At 42.1% G+C, this 26,124-nt stretch overlaps 1 protein-coding gene and 1 long non-coding RNA gene across 3 annotated transcripts in view; one reads left to right on the forward strand and one right to left on the reverse strand.

The window, feature by feature from the left end:
- LOC119646290 (angiopoietin-related protein 2-like) overlaps window positions 1-26,124 on the reverse strand; it is a 407,175-nt gene that overhangs the window by 89,972 nt on the left and 291,079 nt on the right. The gene's annotated exons all lie outside the window — the stretch shown is intronic.
- On the forward strand, window positions 1,725-15,912 carry LOC119646291. Its single transcript, XR_005248717.1, has 3 exons — window positions 1,725-1,931; window positions 15,579-15,717; window positions 15,769-15,912. It is a non-coding gene; the product is annotated as an uncharacterized LOC119646291 (long non-coding RNA).

Consider the following 26,124-nt stretch of genomic DNA (forward strand, 5'->3'; position numbering starts at 1 on the left):
ACACGGTAGGCAAGATGATCGAAAAGGCCATCTACAATAAACCTCTACCTTTCATTGAATTTAAGGATGGACTTTCGGAGCGATAATTTAAATTTAGACAAGCCTACTCAACGATCGACGCCGTAGATGTTCTTTTGAAGCTACCTCGAGATGCGATGTCGTCTAATAAAGGCTATGCCGCGGTTACATTGGAGATCAAAAATGTGTTCAATTCAGCCAGATAAAAAGCTCACTGGCTAAAACTGGCCCCAGTTGAAATAATAAAAACTTGTTGTTTCTTTTTCGTTGGTGTGGGTATTTATTCTTGCAAATACCGATATTTCGGGAACCACTTGTTCCCTTCATCAGTGCAAACAAGTTCTCTCACTCTGATGGCCCCAGTTATTTGACAAAGCTCCTCAAAAGTTATGTCTTGGAGACGATACTTTGGCTCGATATGGACGAGGGATCCAAGCAGTACATCGACACAGCAGCTGTACCCCAGGGCTCAGAGTTGGGTCCTCTCCTGTGAAACATGATATACAATGGGGTTCTTGTTCTTTCGGTGCCAAACGAGGCCACGATAATTGTTTTGGCAGATGATGTAGCCGTAGTTGTCATCATGAAACAACCTGAAGACGTTGAAGTGTACCCTAACGAAACCATTAGTGCCATAAATGCTTGGTTCAGATTGACTTTCTGGAAGAAAGAACGGAGGCGGTCTGAGGTCTGAGGACCCGGAGCATGTAATGTTCCACTGCCCACGATTTTGTTCAGAGAGGAGGAGCATGGAAGACTCTTTGAACATTGTCAAGGAAATGCTGAAGTTTGAGGTAAAACTTATGTAATTCCACAGTCAAAAGTATGCAGGCGGAACTTGGAAAAGCGGAGCGCGCAAGGAGGATGCGAAGAATGAAAGGTTCAGCCGCTTAAAGCGCAGTCATCCCCGCGAAAAAATGCTGTGCGACGGTTCCGCGGGGAAGGAAGAAGGAGGAAGTGGGGTGGTTTTAGTGGGTGAGACTACCACACATTGCTGCAACCTGGCGGGGCAGTGTTTTTCTGAGATTTCCAACTCTATCCATAAAAAAAAGACAGACAGATGACCCTTCATATGGGAGAGTGTACACCTGCAAAGTTCTGTGAAACATTCCAGAAAAATCTACGACTATCAACCAATGGCAGCTAATGACTATCAATAAAATGATCAAGATGTCATATGAAGGTGCCAAGCATCGGCGGAATCTGAAGTGGCAATGGATAGATCCCAAATCGAGAAATTCGATTCATCAATTACCGACAACTGGTTTTGCTTAGAGCTAAATACAGGAGAATAGTTGAGGATATCGAGGCATGTCGAGGAGTTCTTATCTCGGATTTCAAAATATTGAATCACAGATCATTTTTCTCCTAAATATGAGCGCAATCTTAAATTCAGAGATAACCTGAGAGAGACCTGAACATTTCAGTACGCACCGATTGAAATATATTTCTTAAGTGGATTCGTGACCGCATTCCCCACTGTTCACAGATACCCAGAAAGTGTCATGCAAAATGTAATGCCTGTCATTAATCATAGACGAAAGTTTTTGCTAGAAATATCTCAAAGCAACAATGTCTGCTCCATTCATAATTAATATCTGTTTAATGGTTGTTGCTGTTTAGCGTATCTACTCCATGTTCAGTTGACAATGCGTCTGAGCTTGAACGACAGTACGCCATTTATCATATTCCTGTGACATGTTTCGTTAGAAAAACAAGTCAATTAGGTGTGGGAAAATCTTAGTAACATCACAATGGAGTCTTAACGATCTTCTGTGAGCAGATTCACCAGTTATAATTTACACCTTTTCATCTAATTCTACAAAATAAACAAAAGTTAAGATTCCCGGAAACAGCAAAAGTTGTGTCAACATGAGAAACTTTCACAGAACTCGAGGAAAGATCCATTGAAGGTAATAAAGTACATCTTTGAGCGATGATCATTAACAGATAGAAAGATCTCAGGGATGGAGAATGCTGTTTAGATGTTAAACCGGCTATCTTTGTTGAGATTCCATTGAGTGCGGCTTCTGTAATAAAATGTTTACTCAAGCCATGTAAAATTTTTGTGTAAATTGCCCTAAACTTTTTAGATTTGATTGGGCGATCAATGCTGAGAATCTTTCAGATGACGAGCACTTTTACCACTGATTGAAGATATTCGGAATTGGCGAGAATGTCTTCCGTGTATGTTAACGACTCTTTGACTTTCAGATTTATGTATACATAGTGAACGGATAACACGATTTGATCAATTCAAGGGAAAGTCACAGGGCTGCACATCACCATAAGAAAGCCAGTAACTTATCTATATGTGAGCGGCCTGAACTGAATATGCTTCAGGTTAAAGCTGCATAATTCGACTAGTCTTCACACGACCTCCTCGCGAAGGCCGCTGGAAACCGGCTTCAGATGGGCCAAGAGTGTGTAGGGTCGGGCTAGGAGTAGGCTTATCCAACTGACGAGAACCTGCTTATCTGCTGGTTATATGTTAGGGGCAAGTGGATCTGGCATGGGGAGCCGAAGCAAAAGCCCCGGAGTCCAAGCAATAGCCCGGAGAAGGTGCTAATAAGACCCCGAGCCAAGGTGGAATAGCATATGCCGAGGGCTGCGTGGCCAATGCGGAGCTTGATCTTTAATATGCGAACTCCGAATGCCTTGGGCACCTTCAGTTTCAAATAAGACATTTATTTTGATGGCCGCGCTAGCTAAGGTGAACATTTTTTCTGGACAACTCGTGCGATCAAGACATGGTGATGCCAGACGCATCATCGGAGGACGAGAAGCAGGCATCCAGCCAGGAGACAGTAGCCGTTGAGAGCAGCACACCCGGTGCCAGCCGTAGCATCGCTATGCTGAAGCCAACAGCAGAGACCTCCCGAAGCGAATCGGCAGACGGACTAATTTTTTTCCAGTCTGGAATCCACCGCTGTTAAGCTGTCTGTAGCGAGTATCAGACATAGCACTCGTACCACGAAACCCTTGACGTCGGAGGATCCCTCAAAAGCAAAGACCAACAAGAACGTCGTTCGCCGGAAACCGAATAAAAAGCGAAGGTCCACTGGTGTCCCGGTCGAGAGCCAGTACCAAAAGGCCATTCATATTCTCAGGAAGATTGCTAAGAATAAGGAGGCCGACACCGTCGACGATCGGGATGAAAAAGGCTTCGCTAAATAAGAGGCGTTTGTTGAGGAATACAACAGCAAACGCCTGGCTGACTAGCACAAGGCGAAGTCCACCGCCCTCAAATGCAGTCGATCTCAGGACGACGTCAAACAAGATCACAAGCAAAGCAATGTGGGCAAGAGCTTGGACGCTAAGCAATATCTAGATGCGGCAACAGGCAGCCGGCGAGCGACGAATTACGAAACCCTTCAGCGACGTGGCTAGGAATCACTTACGTGTGGCGCTGACCGATGGCAATTCCGCTAGTGGCAAGCTAGCGCCGGAGGTGTTGTCCAGTGTTGAGGTCAGACTGTCGGAGATGATCATCGACCATCTGATGGACCCCAAAGGTGAATACATGATCTGATTCCTCTTAGGTGGTTCGTGGGTTCCACATTATAGCTTGCGAGGACCAATTCCCCAAGGACATTCTCAGTTCGTGCGTTGTTAAAATCAGCGACGCCTGGAAGACCGTAAAGCTTAAAGTCATCTCCTACGAGGAGACTCCTAGGAGACCGGTTGCTCGCATCTGTTTGCCGAAGATCCGCATGGATAAGGACAAGCTTGTCCAATCCTTGCGCCTTCAAAACCCCAGGATTTTCTTGGATGATTGGGTTGTTATCAAGGAGGAGGAACCCCAAAGAAACAGCCAACCTTTGAAATAATTAAAACATCCTTTTTTCTATTTGCTAGTGTTATTTATTGTTCTTGCAAATTCCGATATTTCGGGAACCACTTGTTTCCTTCATCAGTGCAAACTAGTCCTCCTCATAACAAGACCAATAAATAACACCAGCGAATAGAAAAAAGCAAGTTTCAATTACTTCAAATAGTCTAATCGCTAGAAATCCCCCGTAATTACACTCAGAGCCAACCTTTTCTACTCTGTATAAACGGAGAGTGCCTGGAGGCACTGGAAAAGGTCGACTTTAAAGGGCTTTTCGGAGTCAGGAATGCAAAAGTAAAAGTGTTCGACGACCTGGATTCAATTGACCCCGCCAACGAGTTGTTCGAGGAGATAAGGATCGACGGTCCGAGGGGAGCAGATGAACCTCCGTGCAAGCAGATCGTGCTGAGGACAACACAGATGAATCTGCAGCACTTGAAGTGCGCCGCGGCCAATCTGCTAGTTTTCCTCTTTGAGGAGGACATCGACATCGCACTAATACAGGAGCCTTGGTTCGGAGGCGACCCAACCATCAAAGCGCTCCAAAGCAAATATTTTAATTTACTCCATAGCACAGGAGACGGTGATCAGGATAGACCTAGAGCATGTACACTCGCGAAAAAGAGTCCGCACGCTTTCCTGTGTCCGAACCTGAATTCCAGTGACCTGTCGTGGTCAAAATGGAGCAGACGGGGGTAGACAACATGTGTACTCCTCCCTTGGCTTACATGGCTCACGACCGATCAGCTCCGCCAGAAGAACTACAACATTTGACGCGTCCCATAGAAACAAAGAAGGCAAACCTATTGATAGTCTGCGACGCCAAGGCTTACGCTTTGAGACAGCCCGGAAATCAATGATAGAGGTGAGTCATTCTTTGATGTTATTATTAACCTATCGGTGTGTAACAGGAGCAGTGCACCGACCTTCCATTTCTCCTGCTCGGAGAACTGTGACGGTTGGGAAGTGGTCCTTGATATTACCCTAATAACCGACGATGGGATTCTTAGAGTGGAGAACTGGAAAGTGTCTGACCAGAAATCCTTCTCAGATCACAGTTGGATACTTTTCAATCTAGATCTCGCCACAGAGGTCTCCAAATCCGTCAGACACCTCAGGAGGATCGACTAAAGAAAGTTTGGTCAAATAGTTAAGAACAAACTCTCCGGTGTGCAAATTGGCAAGATTGCCAAGATTGACGAACTGGAGTCAAAGGCCTTTAAAGACTCGTGCCCTACTAAGTACAGCAAAAAGATACTGCCACCGAGGTGGAATAAAGATCTCTCTCGCTTCAGGAAGCTTACTAGGGAAATCGTTACAGGCATAAATATTGGCAGCCATACAAGGACTGCCTGAAGAAGTATTATACAAGTCTGCCATTAAGACCGCCAAGAAGCAGTGTTGGTTGGATTATTTCCAGAACATCGAAAGCATCAGCGAATCCACGAGGCTCCCCACGATTCTACCCATCAGATCCCCTCCTTTCTTAAAAAGTCGTAAAGCTCCTGGATGGAATCTTCTGCTGAAATATTGGAGCTGCTGGTTCAGACACACTTTCTCGCCAACGAGGAGGACTGTAAGTCAGAGCCTTGCTCGGAGAGTTAGTGGCCATCCTAGTCAGGATAAGATCGGCTGGGATATAAACAGCTTCTCCACATATAAATCTCCAGCAAGAAAGGGTTATGCCGTGGCTTGTTGACGTTTACGGAGCTGTATCTATTTAGTGTATGTACCACAGTTCTGGAAATACGCACGAGTGGCTTTCATGCCGCGAGCAGTCGCGGCCAATCAACGTCACCTCTTTCGTGTTGAAGACCTTAGAGTGCGTCCTGGACAGGGACGAAGGCGATTATGAAGAGAACGCCTTTCTCTAAGTCCCAACGTAATAATAATAATAATCATTGGCGCTACAATCCATATTGGATCAGGGCCTTGAACTGTGTTAGAGCACTTCATTCAAGACCATATCAGTACACTACAGGATTACAGTATTCTGTAGGAGGCAATGTGGTCAGCATTGCGCTCGTCCAAGATTATTACCCCTCATTCACAGCTGAGTCGACTGGTATCCGACGTCAAACCACGATATACATCCCACTGCTACCAGTGAGATTTGAACTGCGATGACTGCCTCAAAGCCAGATCCACAGAAACCACTCTCCACGAGGTATTTGGTACGACTGAGCGGTCACTGCAGTACAAGCAGTATACCCTAGCTGCCTTCTGTATGTGTAGAGTGAGCATTCAACAACGTTAGTACCAACGCCATCAAGGAAGCCTTGATCAATATTGGATTGCAGGGGTATCTTACGCATTGGATTATATTCATGGAAAGTACCAGGATAATCCATTCGGATCTGGACGACAATCACTTGACCAGAGCTGAGGCACGCCCCAGGGTAGCGCCATCTCTCCGGTGCTCTGGTTAATAGTGACGGACGAAATTTTACGAATATTGAAAGGATGTTTCCGTTCGTTATGAGCGACATTATGGAAAGAGCGTTGCGAAAGATGTGCCTATAGGCTGCAAGGTGTGGACTCGGGGGGTTTTCTCGAATACACAGAATGCACAGTATATCAGAGTCATATGGTCTCCCAGATTTCGCCCCAAACATAACATAGTCATCCTGACCGAAAGCCAAGCGGCCATTAAGGCATTGTACTCAGGGACGACATCATCCAGGCTGTTGGGGCAGTGGAGAAGCATGTTGAATAGTTTTAACGGCAAGCTCAAGGTCACCTTCCTCTGGGTTCCTGGGCATAGGAACATAGAGGGGAATGAGCGGGCTGATGGACTGGCCAGGCGGGGTTCTGTTCTTAGCAGCCCTTCGGCGGGTACAGTCGAAGTCTCGCTGGTGGCTGTCAAGGGCGGAATCTACTCACACTTCTTAGTAGCCACGGGCCTTAGATGGCTTACTACCTGTGCCAAGTCAAGGAGGATTTGGTCCGCTTATAACATAGCCCGTTAACGAGAGTTCCTCCTCCAGACGCCTGCAAATGCATTTAAGAGTATAGTGATCTACACAGGGCACTGGCCCATAAGGGACCATGTTGCCATGCTCAGTATACCCTACAATTCGCATTGCCGAAGCTGCGGAGAAGGGGGGAGACCCCGTTAGGCACTTTCTTTGCGATTGCCCGGTTTTAGCTGGAGTCAGTCAACGAACATTGGGTGAACCATTCTTGGGGACCTCAGAGAGATTTCTTGCTGCAGGGTGGGAGAGATGCTTTACTTTATGAATGCTACGGGCTTGCTCCGAAGATCTGAATCGGCTGGATTGTGCCTACCTGCTCTCATAACAACAGTAACGGTCTTAGGAGTTTGTAGCATCAAAACGGTTCATCAAGGCGCAAATTGGGCTCCTCGTAGAGAGCACTGATACCTACCCACCCTATCTAGAAGTGATTGATATCTAAATACTTCAGATTGCTGCACACGCAGGTTTCTGTTGGATAAGCTTTTAGCCCCTAATTTCTGCTAAAACCACAATGCTAATGTTAAGAGAAAACGAAACAGAGTTGTCGAAAATCCGTAACCCTGACCACCTCTTCCATCTGTTTCGCGATCTAAAGTCAGTGCAACTTAATTACCAACGTAGAACCCCATATGCAAATTGGAAAAACAAAACACCCACAGCATCAACTCTATGGGAATCATCTGGTAACTTTTAGCTTATGGTATCAAGTACAAGATCGAAAATCATAGAGCAAGCGAACATGTGTGTAATCTAAACACCTAGGCACGTTCCCCCTCATAACCTTATAATCGATTTCGATCTCATACTTCATCACGAGATCGACGTTTCGTGTCCGCTCATATCGGCTAGTAGTCGTTACACCTTTTCAATTTAGATCAATTACAACAAATTGCTTGCGAGGCAGTAAAATATAATATGGGCAACGCATATTAACCAAAAACTGGAAGTTAATGAATTGTCCCCAGGTTATAGTCCGGCCAAATATGGCCGGTTAGATCAGCGCGATTATGGCCATTAGTCATGTCCTTAAAATTTCGTTCAAGGCGCAAATCCAATGAATATGAATGCGATCGAAATTATGTTTGCATGACATATTGATGTTGAGGATTTGGCCCTTTCAAAGTTTCAGCGTAAACCGGAATGACTGGAATTGACGAATTGTGGTTTGGCTTATCTTTAGCGAAAATGATTGCCACGCACAGGTCATACCACTTACGTATCTTTTGTGTGGTACTTGTAGTGTTAAAATGAATTATTGATTCATGTACGCATAAAATGCATTATTTGAATTCCTCGGAGACTTTGATATGTGCACACCTACGTGTTATTAGATAACACAATGGAGGTATTAGGTGAAGTCTAACAATGTGAAGGAAATCAGACACGATTAGCCATATCTTGAATGGTAACATAGAGTTAAATCACCCCGAAAGGTAACTGGAATATGTTATTCCCAGCGGAAGTTACAGCCAAGTAATATCCAGAGATGGTAACCGGATATAATCCTTTTTATTGGGCTTCTCACATGACCGTGGATCACAAATACTTGGGGAATCAACTGTTCCTTCATCAATAAGGATCTTCCTCGGACACCACTTTGTCGGGGCGAGAGAACCGGTAGTGGGACTAAGGGTCTCCAAAAAAAAATGAATACGGAAGCTATTGATTTGAGTAGTAAGAAAGCATAGACTAGGAATCCACCTGCAATCATGAATAATCAGGTCCTGACTGAGGCGCGGATTTTGGAGTTCGGACCAAATTTAAATCCCTTACAGAGAAAAATATAGAATGCATGCTTTCCAACGAAATTTGAAAACCTGGATTTAGTACCTACGACGCCGCCAGCCAGAAAGGAAAATACGTCAACTCTCACCTTTGGAGAAACTAGAAATCCGACTACGGCCGACCTGTCTGTTCTACTACACCCCATTAAACCCGTAAGCGGAAAAGAGCGGCTCGGCAGAAGGAAACTTCAGCCACAAAGAAAGGAGGATTAAAGGCTAACCCCTGCCTATCAGAAACTTCTTCTTCATCTCTACCAGGAATAGCGGAAGAAGGGAAAACTGGTGATATGGACACTACTGGTTTAACACCGGTATATGAAAATAGAAGCGGCCCGAATACCGTGAACCTAGGAAGTCTTTAAGCCGACGGCAGAGGAAGGAACTACGGAAGAAGGTGAAGCACTTTGGGAATGAGGACATGGATGTGACTGCACTACCAAGGCAGCGGAATCTTCGGCGGAAGGTGGGGAAAAATTGGTAACCCTGATGAGACCCATACTGGATGCACTAGCCTCCTCTGTCAGTAATAATGCGCGCAAGAAGCATAAGACCCACACATATGCGGTGGGCAACGCTGCCTGGGGGTTTCCTCCAAGGACGGTAAAATGTCAGAGGGACAATTTATCATCCTTTGGGAATGTCTGTGGCAAAGAATCCTGAAGTCTGGAAAGAAACCAAGTTTTATCAATCAATGTTTTCGCGATGGGCTCCACCATTTAGAGTACACTGATGAGGCTGCCTTAAAGTAGCTCCAGCTGGTAATCTCGGCTTTGAATTCTGGCGGTCGGCCCAATTTCACTACTGTGAATACCGAACTGAGCAGGGTGGAACATATCGGATGTTGGATAACTGTCCCTCGAAGGAAAAGCAGGGGATATCATGAGCATGTTGGGTGAACAGTACCTGAGCATGGACTTCGGACTCTGGAGGGTAAAGCTCATGAATGTCGGGAAGGTTTGGTATTCGAATTGAATCAAAAATTTCTGAAGATGCTTTCCTTGATAAATTGAAATTCAATCATATCATGAAACTGTAGAGCATCATCTCCATTTTGAGAGTGGAAAACAATGATGGTTTCCGACTTGCACAGAATAGAGCAAAATGCAGCATCTTCTGAGCGCTTTTCCACAATAGAGTTGTGCAGAGGATACTGCTTAAAGTGACGGAACCCCCGTATAGGGGTCGTAATGGCGAAGGGAGTAAAGAAAAAATAATACCTGCTACTAACTTCTCCTACATCATTTACGGAACAGGCAGAAGAATGGGAAGCCAAAGAGGGGCAATAGCAAAATCCGATTTCATTGGAAATTAAAGCCCTCTTCCCTAGTATATCAATAAAGGAAGCACTGGCATATTTAGAGGAAATACTAATTAATATCGATGAATATCATGGGAATGGAGAAGAAAGGTACAACAATATATGAAGTTAGCTACCCTTTGTATGAGTGAAAGCTACTTCATATCCAGGAATCGATACTTTAAATCCATAGGCGGCGTCAACGGACAACTTGATATTTTACCAAGATTCTGGACATAGGCTGAGTATAGCAAAGGCCCTCACAGAGTGAGCAGCATGTCGTGCGTAATATATTGATATACTAAAGTGTGTACATAGTATAGCCATAAGTTCTGTCAGTCAATGCGTAGAGAAATCTTATGCCGCCGAAACTGGTAACACTGCGTGCGGAGAGTACCTAACTATACCCCACTTCTGTCAGGCTTTCAGGTTCCGAAGATTAGTAGCGCGTGAATGACAACCCGATGAAGTTCGGTAACTACGAAAAAAGAATCGCAATTATTGCGTTGCACCAATGTTGGAATACGCCGAAAAGATTCGTAATTTGTTAAAAAAAGCTGCCGATAAACGAACGATTCGTTTTTAGGACATTAGCTCGATACTGCGAAACAGCTGATGTGGTTGACTGGCCGCGGGAGGGGCGCCGCGCTCCGTACGTAGCCCAAATGTCGTGCAAGCTGTGCGTAAGCGTGTTCGACGCAATCCTCTCCGCAAGCGGAAACAAATGTCGGCGGAAAAGGGCGTTTCAACGCGAAGTATGAGTCGTATTTCACGAGAAAATCTCTCTCGCCAGTGCGTACTGGCGGCGTGTTAGCCATATGTTAACGCCAAAACTGAAGGATATATGGCGAACTCGGTGTGCTACTCTTCTCCAAAGATTTCCCGGTAAAAAATATCGCAAAATTCTATTTTCTGATGAAAAAATGTTTACTATCGAGGAAAAATTCAACCGACAAAATGATCGAGTATGTGCTCACAATTGTTATGAAACTAAAGAAAATGCTCCGGGAGTCCAACATCGTCACCATCTGACTTCTGTCATGGTATAGTGGGACGTCTCATATCCCGGAGTAACTGATATTCATTGCTGCGAGGCCGGCCTTAAAACCAATGCGAGCGTATACCAAAAGATGTTAGAGGATGTAGTTGAGCCATTTAGTGAATCTCTATTCGCTGTAAAGCTTTGGTTCTTCCAGCAGAACTCAGCCCCCGCTCACAAAGGCAAGATAATTCAGCAGTGGTTAGCGGTGAATATTCCCGACTTCATAATTCAAATAGATGGCCCTCAGGAAGCCCAGATTTGAATCTTCTGGACTACAGCCTTTAGGCTAAGTTAGAGGAGACTGCCTGCGATCGAACTCCGAACACCGATTTGGAGAGTTTGACGGCCAGCATCGTGCGTGTAATTCGAGAAATGCCGCTTCATACCATGCGTGAAACGATCGATGCATGGCCTCACAGACTTCGGGCCTGTATAGCTGTTGGCGGCGGCCATTTTGAATATTGTTTTTTCGTTTGAAAGATTTGGATTATTACTTCGTGAGAAATCAAGATTTGTTTGATTGACAGAACTTATGGCTATACTGTGTATAAACGTACTCTGAATAAATATTCCAGTGGTTTATAAATTGACAGTTCTCCGATGACAAGGAGGTATTTATATAAATTTTGTCCGCAATCCGTCAAGTGACTATACGTCGGTTAAAAAATTTCATGTCCCAGCTTTCAATCCCACCTCTATTCGGCTATATTTCAGTTAATCTTCGTGTCAGAGCGATTGATGATATAGAATTGAGATTGATCAACCATCCAAAGGACTGCCTCCTAAAACGCAGGTAAGGTAAATAGATGTCATTTTCACCATTGTCCATAAAAATAAAGTGAAAGATATGCTAGAGGCTCTGAACAAGGCGTATCGGAGTTTGTAATGGAGAGCTTCCCCTTCTAAATTTAAAAATTGTTAGAGGAGACAAGGGGATCCTATTTGACATTCCTAGTAAACCCGCCCACAACGAATTCCGAAAAAGTGGACCCAATCCTATTCCCATAAAAAGGGTCGTTTCCATGAAATGATCCACAGATTGTTTACCGTGTTCTTCATTTCAGAAAAAATTAAAAAGGAGAAAAACACCAACATAGATAGCGGAGTTAAGAAAAGCTTTCAGGCATCGATCATTGAACGCCTTATGAAGAAAGCTAAACACCCAGAATTGCGGTCGCTGACATCTCTATGTATATCGAACTGAAGAGAAGAAAATTGTCAGCAGACTCAACGGCTTCGTCAGAAGATAAAAGAATAACGAAAGAATTGAATATCGACATGATGCAGTTGAATATGTTGCACAAAACGTAACCAGGCTAAGATCCTCCAAAGACCGAAACATGTGTCGGAATATGCAAAGTAACGTGTGAGGTAGCCATATAAGATAAACTGTTTTGGGTACGTGGGGGGAAGCTCATCAGAGGAGCGGAAACTGTCAGGAAAAATGAAAGGATGAGCACGACACATCACAGAGGAATGACGATACACCACAGACGGATCGGACGACATGCACATAGCTAGGGAATGCAGGAACAGCGGAAAGCTAAATGCGCAAGGGAGCCTGAAAATCTTACAGGAATAAGAGGGAAACAGTTTAAACCATGACGTGGGCAACATTCAGTCGAAGCTGCTCAAAAAGGTAGTAAATGAGTCCCTTGAGAATAATCACCTGACAGCAGCTTGACATGCAATATCCTATGGTCTATTCCAACTCTCAATTTCTGGAGTTTCCTTGTTAACTTAATTAAAGTATTACTTAGTATTAGGTTGTTGCACATGAAATGGCCGATTTGGTACTAACATTTGTAACGACTACAAAGCTTACAAAAATTTATTTAATTAATCAAAATAGGTGTCAGTCGATTCAAAACACTTCTCCAAGCGAGATATAAGAGCATGTATGCCGGTTTCGTAGAAGTCCAATTTTCAGGGGTTGATAAACTCGTCGAAGGCAATTTTGATGATCTCTTCATTCCTCAATTGTTATTCCGCCAAAAAATGATCCAAATGCTTAAAAAATTGGTAGTCGGTTGGCGAAAAGTCCGCTGAATATGGTCGATGAGGCAGAGTCTCGTACTGCAATTTGATCAACTTTTGAACAGTTGTTCTGGATTCATGAGAAGGTCGTGCAGTACCGCGAGGGAGTATCACATCATTTCTGTTGACTAATCTCGGCCGTTGAATACTCAATTTTTGGTGCATTTCCTCGTGTTTGGCACAGTATTTCTGTGTATTTATAGTTTCTCCACGTGACAAGAAAGAATAGTGGATAACTCCAACTATAAACCACCAAACAGTCACCATTACCTTCTTCGTTGTGTTTGTGTTTTGGTGGCTCATCAGCATCTAGCCATTGTGCTAATCGGTGTCGATTGTCGTATAATATCCACTTTTCATCACATGTATTCTGCGCAAAAAAGGATCGCTTTTGTTGCAAATTTCCATTCGAAACGCCATGTTATGCTCCGTAAGGGCTTGCAGAACCCATTTGTCGAGCTTTTTCACCTTTCCAAGTTGTTGCAAGTGCCGGGAAATTGTCGAATAGTGTACGCCCAGTTTCTCTGCAATGTCTCTCACAGACTGACTTGTGTCAGATTTGACTATCAAACGCAGCTCGTCGTTGTCAATCGATGGTCCTGGATGTCCACGTGGCTCACTTTGAAGGTTTACGTCGTCTGACCGGAATTTTTTGCTTGGTTGCCTCCGCTGCTTTATGACCGAGTTTGAACTCATACAGAAAAAGTATCGGCTCTTTTCCATCCTTTTTTCCATTTTATTCACTGTTATCACAACGATGGCCAAAACTGAAATGACTCCTTGATTAAATGTAGGAGCATTTATACTTCATTATCCGACACCAGCAGCGCCAGTTGGTGGTGGTTTGATACAACAAAATCGCAACTAACTTCACTTGATTGCGAAATCGGCCATTTCATATGCAACAACCTAATACATAAGATGAAATGTAACATATCCAGTGCAAACAGTTGACAGTGTACTGAAAAATGGCACAACTGGTGCCTGAAATGCCAATTTATGATTCAAAATTATACAAAATTTCGTTGCAGGAACGTTTATAAGCTTAGGCGTAGATAAAATCGGCAAAAATTGAAAAAAGAAAAAAAATTAAAATTGAAACCCAGTAATATAAGTCTAAAGTTTCTCAACATTAAGGAATAATAAAATTAATTTATTTTATAGTGTTTTTCCGAGTGACGTTTTAGAAACTTAAAACACTTAAAAATTAAGCCTATGATGTTCTAGGTGAAAAATTACGACCTACTGCATTCAGGAAAATCCACAAAAAAAAAAGGAAATAGTACTCTAAGCCCTGTGTTTTTATATATACATATAAACTGTGTTTATGTTTGCTATTTACCCCTCAGTTGGGTATAGCGCGTCAGCCACACCTATGGACCATTGTGCGAGGTTACCTGAAATGTGCTTCAGCTCCCCTCACGATTTTCCGAGACGCCTGCACTCATACTCTATTCTTCTCTGCCAAGTGCCCTTGGGGCAATCCACCCTTAGGCCATCCTGGGAGATACCACTACATGGCGTAGCCAGCAATGCAATCTTCGTCCCATCGTTAATGTGTGACCTATTCACTGGTGCTTATGCCTTCTGATCATAGTGCGAATGGGTCCCCGCCCTGTGTGCCAACCAAGTTCTTCGTTTGGGATAGTGTCAAGCCAACGTACTTACTGCGATGATAAGATGCAGAAAGATATTTACGAAGGATTGAAGCTTTTGAGTAACAAGGGGTGAGCCATAGACATCTATACATGCATATTCATTGCTTTTACAACAAGCAGGCATTCTTTCCCAGGAACTACTGCCCAGTGTTCATATACTTTTACTCACCTGAATTTATTTGTGGAGTTTAGTGCAAGATATATATTAGTCCCTTGGGAGTTCAACATTCCATTCTATAGCTGCACGTTTATGTAAATTATTAATATTTTTTTTTGCAACTTGCTACTTTGTTTGACTGGTCCAACTAGAACGTGTTTCTATGCGATATGCATCTCGAAAAGCAAGCATTTTGTAAGTTTATGATATGCATTTATAGAGAACATATATGACTCGAACCTAATCGTGCATGGGCTCAAAAATTATTGATTCAAAGCCCATGGTACCCATAAATGCATAAGCATTTGCAAGTATTCTAAGTGAAACTCAAAAAAAATGTCTGATATGATTTCATAACGTTTATATAGATACATATGTGCCCGTAGATGTAAAATCTTACTAAAGTGGTTTAATTTACTATTGGCAATTTGCCAGTCATGAAATATTTTTGAAATGCATCAAACTGACATAGTGATACTTATATCAACTAGTTTTTTCCGATGTAAAGAGTTGATTGAAAGGTTCCACCCTCAGCTATCAGATACAGTTGCCACCGAATGTGACGGATGTTGCAGGGAAACTACTTTCAAGCTCAGTTTCGCTTACCAACATTCACTTAACTTTATGCTGGTCAATGAACGATTTGTTCTAGATAACACACTGAATTAATGCGCAATTAAATTCTACTCGTTCGTTAGCTTTTCAATGGAACTTGTCGTTTTTGAGTTTTCAGCCAGATTTCAGACAAGTATTCAATTCGGTTCATGTCATTTAGGTCGACGGACTCTCCTTTGAAAGCAATTTGCGAACAGGTTTTTAGTTTGTTCTGAAAAAAGCAATTCAAAAGAGGAAACTATTTTGGGGCTGTGCGATTTCAAAGAAATTAATTTTAATCTTCCAGCGGCTTTTGTATGGTAAGAAAAGAACCAAGCCTAGAAGCTGCTTTATTCAAATATTATTTTCAGAAGAATCACTCACTATTTCGTGGACAATAAAAACAAACCGAAACAATAAAAGAAAACATGACAAGAAATTTTTTTATCTTTTTTATATTAATAATTTACATTTTAGATATAACAATCTGTGAGTTGATACCATTGTTTTTATGTGATAATATGCAACAACCAATGTGTTTATTCACTTGGGAATCAATGGTCGTGCAACGTAAATTTACCGGAGTATGTAACCAGCATGTACTACAGGGTGCGGCAGCATAACCTCCTTTTCTCAAAACTCAATAAAAACTATTGTATGCATCGGAAAATATTTATTTATTCTTTATAATGTAGGTACATATCTAAAGTTTTTATTTACATTGTTTTGAAGATCAAATCTGTTAGGTGAAGTCCCCCATTCTCCATACATTGCGTAAACCGATTTCTGGCGTTTGTCATGACTCTTGTTAGCATAGCAGGTGTTATGTTGGCAATTTCTTCTTGGTTATTGGTCTTCAAATCTTGTAGGGTTCTTAGACGGTTCACATAAACACGGAATTTCAAAAAAACCCATAGAAAAAAATCACAAACAATAGCACCCTCGGGAACGACATCAAGAAGAAGCTCACACGCGTTCATCCGAGAATTGAAGTCACGTTCTGAAAGTTCCTGCACTATCACCATCTTATAGGGATGAAAATGAAGATCATCACGAAGAATTCTTCTCACAGAACGATCGGATAGTCCAAGGGCAGATGCGTGTTTGCGCACAGAACGCCGTGGCGATCGCAACATTGACGCTCTCACTACTTCGATGTTCTCAGGTGATCTAACGGACCGAGGGACTCCAGTTCTTCCTTTTGTCGCACTTGCAGTTTGTCTGAATGTAGTGACCCATGTAACAATTGATTTGCGGTCTGGGGCGGGAGCCAACGGGGTTAAATTAAAGCGATTCCGAAATGCACGCTGTGTTGCAATAACCGAACATCCGCTTGAAAAGTAAACCTCAACGGCAAAGGCACGCTCCTCACTATTCCAACGCATGATGGCGACTGAACCGTGTCGGGACAAAACTTTACAGTATCCCCTCTTGAACGAGACCACTAGCGCTCCGCTATAACATCAACTAACTGAGTGGCGCGCATTTTAAAAAAGGAAGTTATGCTGCCGCATCCTGTATATCTAATATTTAAATGAAAATGTGTTTCAGAATTTTGGGAAAAAGTATAAGATAGTAGATTTTTCTAAATCAAATAGAATTATCAGTTTTTAATATTACATTTTCAGTATAAGGGAATTTCGGAACAAGAATTAGGGAATGAGAAGTAGTGTATTGGAGAAGCTTTAAGAGAAATATGAAAAAAAAGATGAAATGCTGTATTATAGACAGTGCACTCCCCCGTTAGATTGCCACTGGACCAGCTGAATGGAATATTTTATTGGCCGCTTAGCCGCAGACGCTACAAACGCTAGAACTTCTGGTGCCAGTAATACATATCTTCAAGAAGCATTTCCATTCAACATACTTAACGATTCAGAGCAATGATGCGTTGTACAATTACCCTTCCAGGATGTGGAAGAAATGTTTGGGCAGTGAAAGCCGAATGCCCTTTTTCGATTTCGGAGAAGAAAACAAAAAAAAAGAAAAATGAAATCAATGAAAAAATATAAAACAAAAATGAAATTAATGAAGAAATTTACAGGTTTTTTTACACTGCGAGCTCGGCGTGCGTGTTTCTATTGTTGTTGTTTTTTTTCTTTATGTTTAATAAGGAAGTTGTTTGACCGTATTCGGAAATACTACTGAATTGAAGACAAAAAAAAAATATACCGGAAGACTTTTGTTTTTCTTCTTCTTCTCTAGTTTTCTTTCCGGGGTCCTGCCGGCGACGCACATGCGAGGGGGGAAATATCTCGCATACACTCCGACCAGAAATTCTTGGAAACTACAAATGCGGTATTCTATGTATCTAATTGTCTCTTCGACAAACGTTTTGCCGTTCATTAATCACGTCCTCCGGGCAGACTATGTTTTCTGTTGCTTTTCATCCTGCTGCCTCATGCTCATCCACAAATATATCAAAACTTGATTAATGTCGTTACAACATCGCAAGCTCATCAAACTAACTCCTTGACTTTCCGTCTACGCCTCCACGACATCCACCCCTTTTCTCGCCAGCTTCCTCTCTAAATCCCCGCGTTTTTCAATTCTGGAATAAAAAAAAAAAAATCCACTGGAATCCCCGAAGCTGAATTCCAATCAACTCCACTCTACACGGCTCTAGCAAAAACAATTAAATTTTTAAATCCCACCGGCCGTTAATCAGCTGTCCACTTACGAAGCGGCTCCCATTCCGCTACGTTCGCCTTGAGCTCGGTTGAACTCCGAGAGTTCATGTTGCAGCAAAATGCGCGTGCGCCTACGGATGCGGCAAATCGTTTCCCTTTGTCAAAATCAATTCGCGTGAATGCATTCAATAATGTGCAATCTGCGGCGAAAATTACGGTAATGCACATTATGGAATGCATTATTTGAGTAAATTAATTCAGAAAAGGAACAATTAGATTCCGCTCCTGTCGCGAAGCCGCGGTCACTACAAACTGCCGCAGGAATGAAACTAAACACTGGAAGTGGCCTTTTTGCGATTTTCCACTCGACAAAGTCAACATTTTTTACTTTGATCACGCCCAAGTTTTCAGACAATCAATCCCACAAACTTGAGAGAAAACTGCACGGAGCAATAAACTACGGAAAATCATCAGACGAGCTACAACGTCCTTAGATAAATTCTTCTTGATTGAAAAGGAAAATCGCGGAAAACAAAAGCACTCCTCCTGTTCGATTTGACTCCGTTGCCAAAGCTCACTTTCTGCTTGTTCCTTTGTTCTCCTTTCAAGTCCTTGATTCCCGGGCGTTAATCAGGTGTCCACCATGAACAGGTCCCGATGCTGCTACGATTGCCTTGAACTTCGGAAGTTCATGATGCCAACAATATATGCATGCGCATACGGATGCAGCAGATCATTTCCTTCTGTCAAGATCAATTCGCCCAAATGCACTCAATGTGCAATATGCAGCGAAATTTAAAGTAATTACACACTATAGAATGCATTTTTTGGTCTAAAAGGCAAAGGAAATTCCGATCCCGTCGCGGTCACTACAATTTATCTTCTTCAGGGAATGGACCTCCCCCCCCCCCCCAACGCAATGCAATCTACTTCCAGGAAGTAAGTATCTCCTGGCTTTTGTCCCTTTCTGCTTGCACTAACTTTTCTCTAATCCGTTTACGACCGGGGTGGAGACCAACTTAGAGCTCTACTTTCAACTATATTTTTAGATTTACGATGAAAAGCAAGATTTACTAGTAACATGAGCTGTTAGTCGAGTATTGACTACGCCTCACCCTGTCCACAACGTAATCCTTATCTGACATCAAAATCACAAATTTCATCAATGTCTCTCTAGAGTCTTTATCTTACAAATCTTTTCAACACCTTCCAAAAATAGCTTTTGGTACCTACCTTTGATGGATGATTTGGCAGCTGGCATAGTGTCTAATGTAATATTTTCGTAACCAATAGAAGCTACGGCCTTCCCCGCATTATCCAAGTAACTGCCATCACCGACTGACAAGTTTCCTTTCCAACAGTTCACTGTAATTTGAGCTCAGGGTCTGCAGTCATAAACGAAATGCTGTAATTCGACACCAGCAATACAGATTTGCAGAGATCTAATATTTAGTAGATCTGTAAGTCCCCGACTGTATCTTGAAGACGTACAGTGGCATTTAGGTGTTTCGAATGCATCATATGAGCCATGTATAGACCGGTGAAAGGTTCCAGTAATTAGGCGTCTTAATGAAACGTAAGCTGTTCAGATGATATGCGCTCAAGTACTATAATTTAGAGGCTCATTCAGCACCACTAATAGAGTGATTAGATCCAGCACGGGTGAAATGATAGTTGTGATGTTCGTGGCGTTAAAGTGGCGAAGATTGCGAGAAATTGAATCTTTGCAAGCTCAAGTGGCAATTTAATGGAATTGCTCGGAAAAAATACAAATGATGAAATTTGACAGCACAATCTGTGTAGGTGACTGCCAAGAATCCACCCATGAGGGTGCTTGGCAATTTGGTTAATTAAAACGTTACGTTATCGCCTGGAGTGGCAATTTTGCGATTCAATAATTTATTTTCAATTGGACGGATATTGGTGTAAATTTTCGTGAAAGGTTTATTTTATTAGCGTGCTATACTTAGGAGTCGTTTGCTAATATGCAATGTATCTCCAGGTAAGATGCGGTATCTTGATTTTTTGGAGTTGCCGTCAGATATCTTCGGTAGAAAACTGGTTGGCAAAGTGGGTAGAAAGTGAAGCTAAGACCTCTTAGTTTGGAGCTTGAAATGGTAGTATTTTTCCCTTTAACCAGGCATTCTTGATGTCTTGTGACTAATTGCCATAATCTGCAGAAACTGAATAAAATTAAGTTGAATAACCGTGGCATCGTATTCAAAAGGGGAGGGTCAAGTCTAGTCCCAAGTTGTGCCTACTCTTTTACTAGAGGTCTTCAAAAGATGTACTTCTTTTGGAAATCAATTAAGTACCCTCAATAAGAAATGGAAGTTCCTAAACCAGAAATATCGACTTTCTAGCCTGAAGTCCCCGAGGTACTTGGACCAAGCACTATGGGTACATACCCTTACACAATAATTAAAATCGGCAACTCCATTAATCTCCATCGTTTAGGCGTAGTTCACGACATATCAACAATTTCAACCTAACTAATGGCATGTTAACGCCTAAATCGCAACCTCAAGAAATTAATCAATAATAGAGCGACATTAGTTATCGATTTTGTCAGCAAATTTACACCGGTCACTGTCCATTTTATTCGATTCCGAAAATATTTATTAAAACAATAATTTATGATACATTCAAACCATTCTAATGGATACTTGCGTGTATAATTTTGAAGTCCAGAACATTGCAATGGCGATAATAACGATGTAAGAGGCTAATTCAGAATTGAAATGAAATTGCAATTAATGCATGTCGTGGATTTGTTCGGGGCAATTGCAGAAAAATGAATTTAAGATTGGGGCATGAGATTAAAACTTGTTTTCAAAATATCTGAGATACAGCACCGAAATTGATTGTAGATTAGAATTTCATCATGTGGATGGAAAGGTTGAAATGGTTTCTTTGTCGTGGCATTTTCTTTGGAGGTTTTAGGGAATTTGTTTGGATAAACGGAAAACAACTAGAAAAAGTTTGGAAGTTTTTGATTAAGGGGGTCATCCCGTGTGTCGGATCCGGGGAATTTTTTTTCTGGCATCAATTGTATCTCCTCTCTCGACTGTGAACTGAGTGCTTGTGACTTTGCTTCCTTCCGAATTAATTTAATTTTTTTCCGAATTATTTACTGATTGTATTTGATATTATCATTTATATTTTTTCATATTCGTTACTTTCCTCGTGGTATTAACTACTTCGGGTCTGTTATTAACAAAGTGGAGGTGTTTTCTTTTGGTGAATTCAATTGAAAATTACAGTCGGAATAGTGGCTTTAACGGTCTGACTAACTACTGACTTCTCTCCTCTTGCTCCAAAATCCTAGAAAGATACGTCTACGACTGGTTGACCGCGCACTTCGGTCACCTCATTGTCAAAGAGCAGCATGGTTTCGTGAAACATAGATCAACGGCTTCAAATCTTCTGGTCTTTACCAACTTTGTTGCTAAACGCTTGAATTCACGACAGGAGGTACATGATGTTTATACTGATTTCTCCAAAGCCTTTGACACCGTTGACCATAACATTCTCCTCTCTAAACTTTCTTCGCTAGAGTTCCCTCCCTCAGTCATCTCCTGGCTTTCCTCCTATCTCTCATACCGTTCCTGCAAAGTTTCTTTTCATGGTCACTCATCTCGTTCCTTCTCTCCTTCCTCTGGTGTTCCCCAAGGCTCTATACTCGGCCCGTTACTCTTCCTGTTTTTTATCAATGACCTCGCCTCCATCCTCACCTGTCCGTATTTGCTTTACGCAGACGACCTTAAATTGTTTGCCTCTGTTTCCTCTCCATTGGACTGTGCTCTCTTACAATCCAACCTTGATAATTTAGCCCGTTGGTGTTCGGTCAACAAGCTAACACTGAATGTCAACAAATGCCACTGGATGCGCTATTCCCTGAAACCCTCCCCATCATCCTTTGCCTATGCTCTCAGTGGTCAACCCCTTTCACTACTAACCTCCTTCAAAGACCTGGGTGTAATATTCGACGATAAACTTCGTTTCAATTCCCACTTCGTTGACATCATCAATAGAGCTTCCAAAATGTCTGGTTTTATCCTACGTTCCTCGTCCGGCTTTACCTCAATCCAGCCCTCCTTAACACTCTTCAATTCCCTTGTCAAAAACATCCTTGAATACTGCTCTGTAGTCTGGTCCCCCTACCGCATCCGTGACGGCCGCGCTCTTGAAGCTGTACAACGCAAATTCACCCGGACCCTCTTTTACAAAAAGAACCTTCCACAGGTTGATTATCCGTCACGACTCCGCACCCTCAATCTCCCCTCCCTACAGCAACGCCGTATTTTCCTTGATATGTGTACTCTTTTCAAACTCTGCAATGGTCTGATGGACTGCTCTGCCAACTCGGATATTACTCTCCGTATCGCCTCGTCTCATGACACACGTAATGCGGACATTTTTGATGTGCCCTTCGCCGAGCTCGAGATTTACTTTCACTCTCCGATCCCGAGGTTTTGCCGGTCCTACAATGCCCTACAGCTTGGTTCATTTGACTCTATGTCCCTCTCTAGCTTTAAGCACAAAATATGCCATTTACTTGCTCCTCCTTCTGAGGACAATATGTAATAAGAAATTTGCTTTCTGTGTATTGTCCTCATTAAATAAATAAATAAATAAATATAGTGTAGAATATATGGGCAAAGTGGTTTTCGATATTCGAAGTTATTCGGAAATTACTATGTTAAACAGGTAAAATGTCACATGCCAGGTTTATGTCAATCGCCTTAATAAAGTGCGTATTTAACGGTCCGAATGACTTAGCTAAAATCATAAGAATTGAAGCCAAGGCTTTACTTATGTTTCTTCAAGAAACCTAATGTTTAGAGACCAGGTAGAGAAGATTAATGGTCAGTCAAGATTTTATGGTTAAAAATCGCATTCTACCTTTTTGATGCGTTTTTCTCGAAATTGCATGTTGAAAATTCGCTGCTACCATAGCCCAAAATCTATCCAACGAAATTCTTTGAAACTTTCACGAGCTATTCAGAACATAATTGCGATTCATTCGGTAATTTATTTTTTTTATTCATTCAAGAAGCCTTGAAAAAACACCGAAATTTGCAAAAAAAAAGTTTAACAAGCCACCAAAAATTTACCTTTCAATAGTTTTTAATAACCCTAGTTTGCGGACTGTGGTTAAGTCGGCACGTCAAAATGACGTTTACATTTTTCCCTTTAAGGCGATCACAGCGCCATCTAGCGCGGCTGCAGAAAAGCACATTGTTGCTTCAATAATCGGGCTAGAAAAATTACTTCGCATGCTCAAGATATTAATAAAATATATAGTGAAAAATTCGTAGTTGTACCTTTATCCAGTTCTTTCACAAAAAAATTTAAAAAAAAGCGAAAAAAGGCCTTCACACGAGGTGACCCCATTAAGACAAACTGCACATGATGGTGGAGCGATTTTTAAATTTTTTATAATTTCTGCGGAATATTTATAAAAAGTTATTTGAAATAATAAAAAAAAACTTGTTTTGTCTATTCGCTAGTGTGTATTTATTAGTCTTGCAAATGCCGCTATTTCGAGAACCACTTGTTCCTATCATCAGTGCTAGCAAGTCTTGTTGAAATACCGCGTAATTACACTCAGATATAAAAATTTGCTTTTTTGTGCCACTAACCCAACATAAAACAAGTCGGGAAACCGGAAGCTTGACGCTTCAGGTATAAAAGGTTTTGTGTTTCCCAATGTGAGAAGCGCACCACCCTGATTTTTTCGGATTTTTAGGCTGGGTAGTTTCTGAAAATGAGTCCTGTCTCATTTTAAGTGCGTACATTTTGACTCCTTACTCACGCGCCTTGCACTTCATGCCGAAACTAATATCAGTTTCGGAAAGTATTAATCGAGACCTTGATACCCTACACAAATATATCCGGTGAAAAAAATTTTTGAATCCCTCCTTTGCATGTATGGGCAGCCAGGGATTGTGCGTTTACCTCGGTCCCATCTTGTAGCTGGAGTGTGACGCAAATCACCGCTGTGACCTTTCCAGCTGATACCCCGCCCACTCCAGAAACTACTACATTTGTTTTTCCATTCTTTAGGTTAATCTCTTGAAACAAATCTTCGGCAATATATTTACTTTGATTTCTCTGGTCATTGAGGCAGCGAACTGGGTTTCCATGACCATCTTTCGCCGCAAGCTTGACGACGGCCGTCAGGAGGATAGTACTGGAACAGGACAGATATGTGGAATTGTCAGCGTAATGGGTTACACTCCCTGCAGATGTCTGTTTTCCCACATCACTTTTTACCGGGTAAAGTATAGTGATATGCTGTTCCTTGCAAATGTCCTATTTAAGGTACTTGAGCTTTTTGCAAGGCCACCCTTTCTTATATTTATGCGAAGCACAGAAAATGCATAGCGAATGGTGCCGAAGCAACTTTTCTTTTTCGTTGCTCTCTGCCAACTTGGGGCAACTGACTGCAGAATGGCTACACATGCATGTGAAACATTTTAAAAACGACGTTTTCTCCCCGCTTGAATTGGCGAGAAGAGTTACCTCTTTGTGTACTTTCTTTCTGCTGCTGAAGTCATCACTTCACTGCATATCACTTATCACATCCCAACAGGGAGACATTACCACGAATCTATTTTTGAAGAACTGGTCAATCTCATCGATGGTAAATGGCTTTTTGGGATTCTGCAACGATATGTCAAACTCCCTGTGTGTCGAAATATTCATCTTCCGTGTCAGAACAAAGGAGATGAATGCGTTGCGTCAGTTGCGCTGTATCCTGCTTTGAGAAGTTTCTGGACCACAGAACGCATTGTCTCCAATGCCATTCCAAGCATTTTCGGATCCTTTTGCGAAATCTGAGGGAGGTCGATAAGTGCTTGAATCTCTTACTAGGGCAAAGGGATTTCTGGGGCCGGTGAATTAGGTCGTGGTCAACAATTCCGACCCTAAGGGCCCGGCTCTCCATTGGTGGTTAACTACTTGAGACCCCATAATTGAAATGTATCGTCCCATCGTGTCTTGGCGGGTGGCTTCCCAATCTCCTGCGGCTGATCCATACTTGTATAGCGAGCTTCTCCCAGGCTCCCAGTTCTCGATTCATCCCTAGGCACTTCGCTTTTAGCAACTGTGGTATTCTCTTTCTCTTCTCTCGTCCCCTTTTTCGAAGTGCCTTCATCGCCTGTTTTTATAGTATGGCTGGAAAGACCTTGCTGTCCCCCTGCCACAGGGGATGTGTGTACTCTTCGGGAGCATTTTCCAAGCCCCGGAGATGCTCCTCCAAACCGAGCGAATTTTCGTCGGTTACTAACTGTGAACGTACCCTGCTGACAAGTCCCTTGGCTCTTGAAAAGGCATTTTGAAGAAGCGTGAGTTTATCCTCCTGGAAATACACCAGATTCCGGGGTGGATTCTGCAAAATTCTGCTGGATTTCGTGCCATGCGCTCTCGAATCGATTGTAGTAACAGCAAGAACAACAATAAAGAGAAGCCACTCAACTTTTAGAAGCCTAAATAAAACTTTACTAATTAATTCTTTATATCAATGTACTACCTTACTTGCTATCTAAGTGTAACTGCACATAATCCTAACTGACCTACACCAGCTATACTTATACTTTTCATGAGTACTCCGTCATCAACACATTGTTGATGACCCAGTAAATTGATAGCTTCACCTGATGTAACATGTTCACATTCTGATATAAAAACCGGGCGACAACGCACACTTCAAACTGGGCTAACACTTCATCTGTCAGTTCTTTCTGGCGACAACCACCCCCCTTCTGTTCCACCAAAGCATATATATTATATTGCCGTAGATTTCGGTTCCTCCCTTTTGTTCGAATATTAGATGGAGACCAGGATGAAAGTTTTTGAACATGAATATATGGGGAAGTTGAATGTTAAAGCGTTGATTTCATTTATAGAAGCGTTAATTCCATTTGCTGAAGCGTTAATTTGATTTATAACAATATTAATTTCATTTGTAAGACCGTTAACTTGACTTGCAAATGGTATATATTAATTGTATTACTGGACGAAGTCGCCAGTTAAAGAACAATTTATATTTTTTTGTATCTTCCATTAATATTAGTTTTTCTTTTTTCTTGC

This window comes from Hermetia illucens, chromosome 1 (genome assembly GCF_905115235.1).
Source record: "Hermetia illucens chromosome 1, iHerIll2.2.curated.20191125, whole genome shotgun sequence".
Taxonomy (NCBI): domain Eukaryota; kingdom Metazoa; phylum Arthropoda; class Insecta; order Diptera; family Stratiomyidae; genus Hermetia; species Hermetia illucens.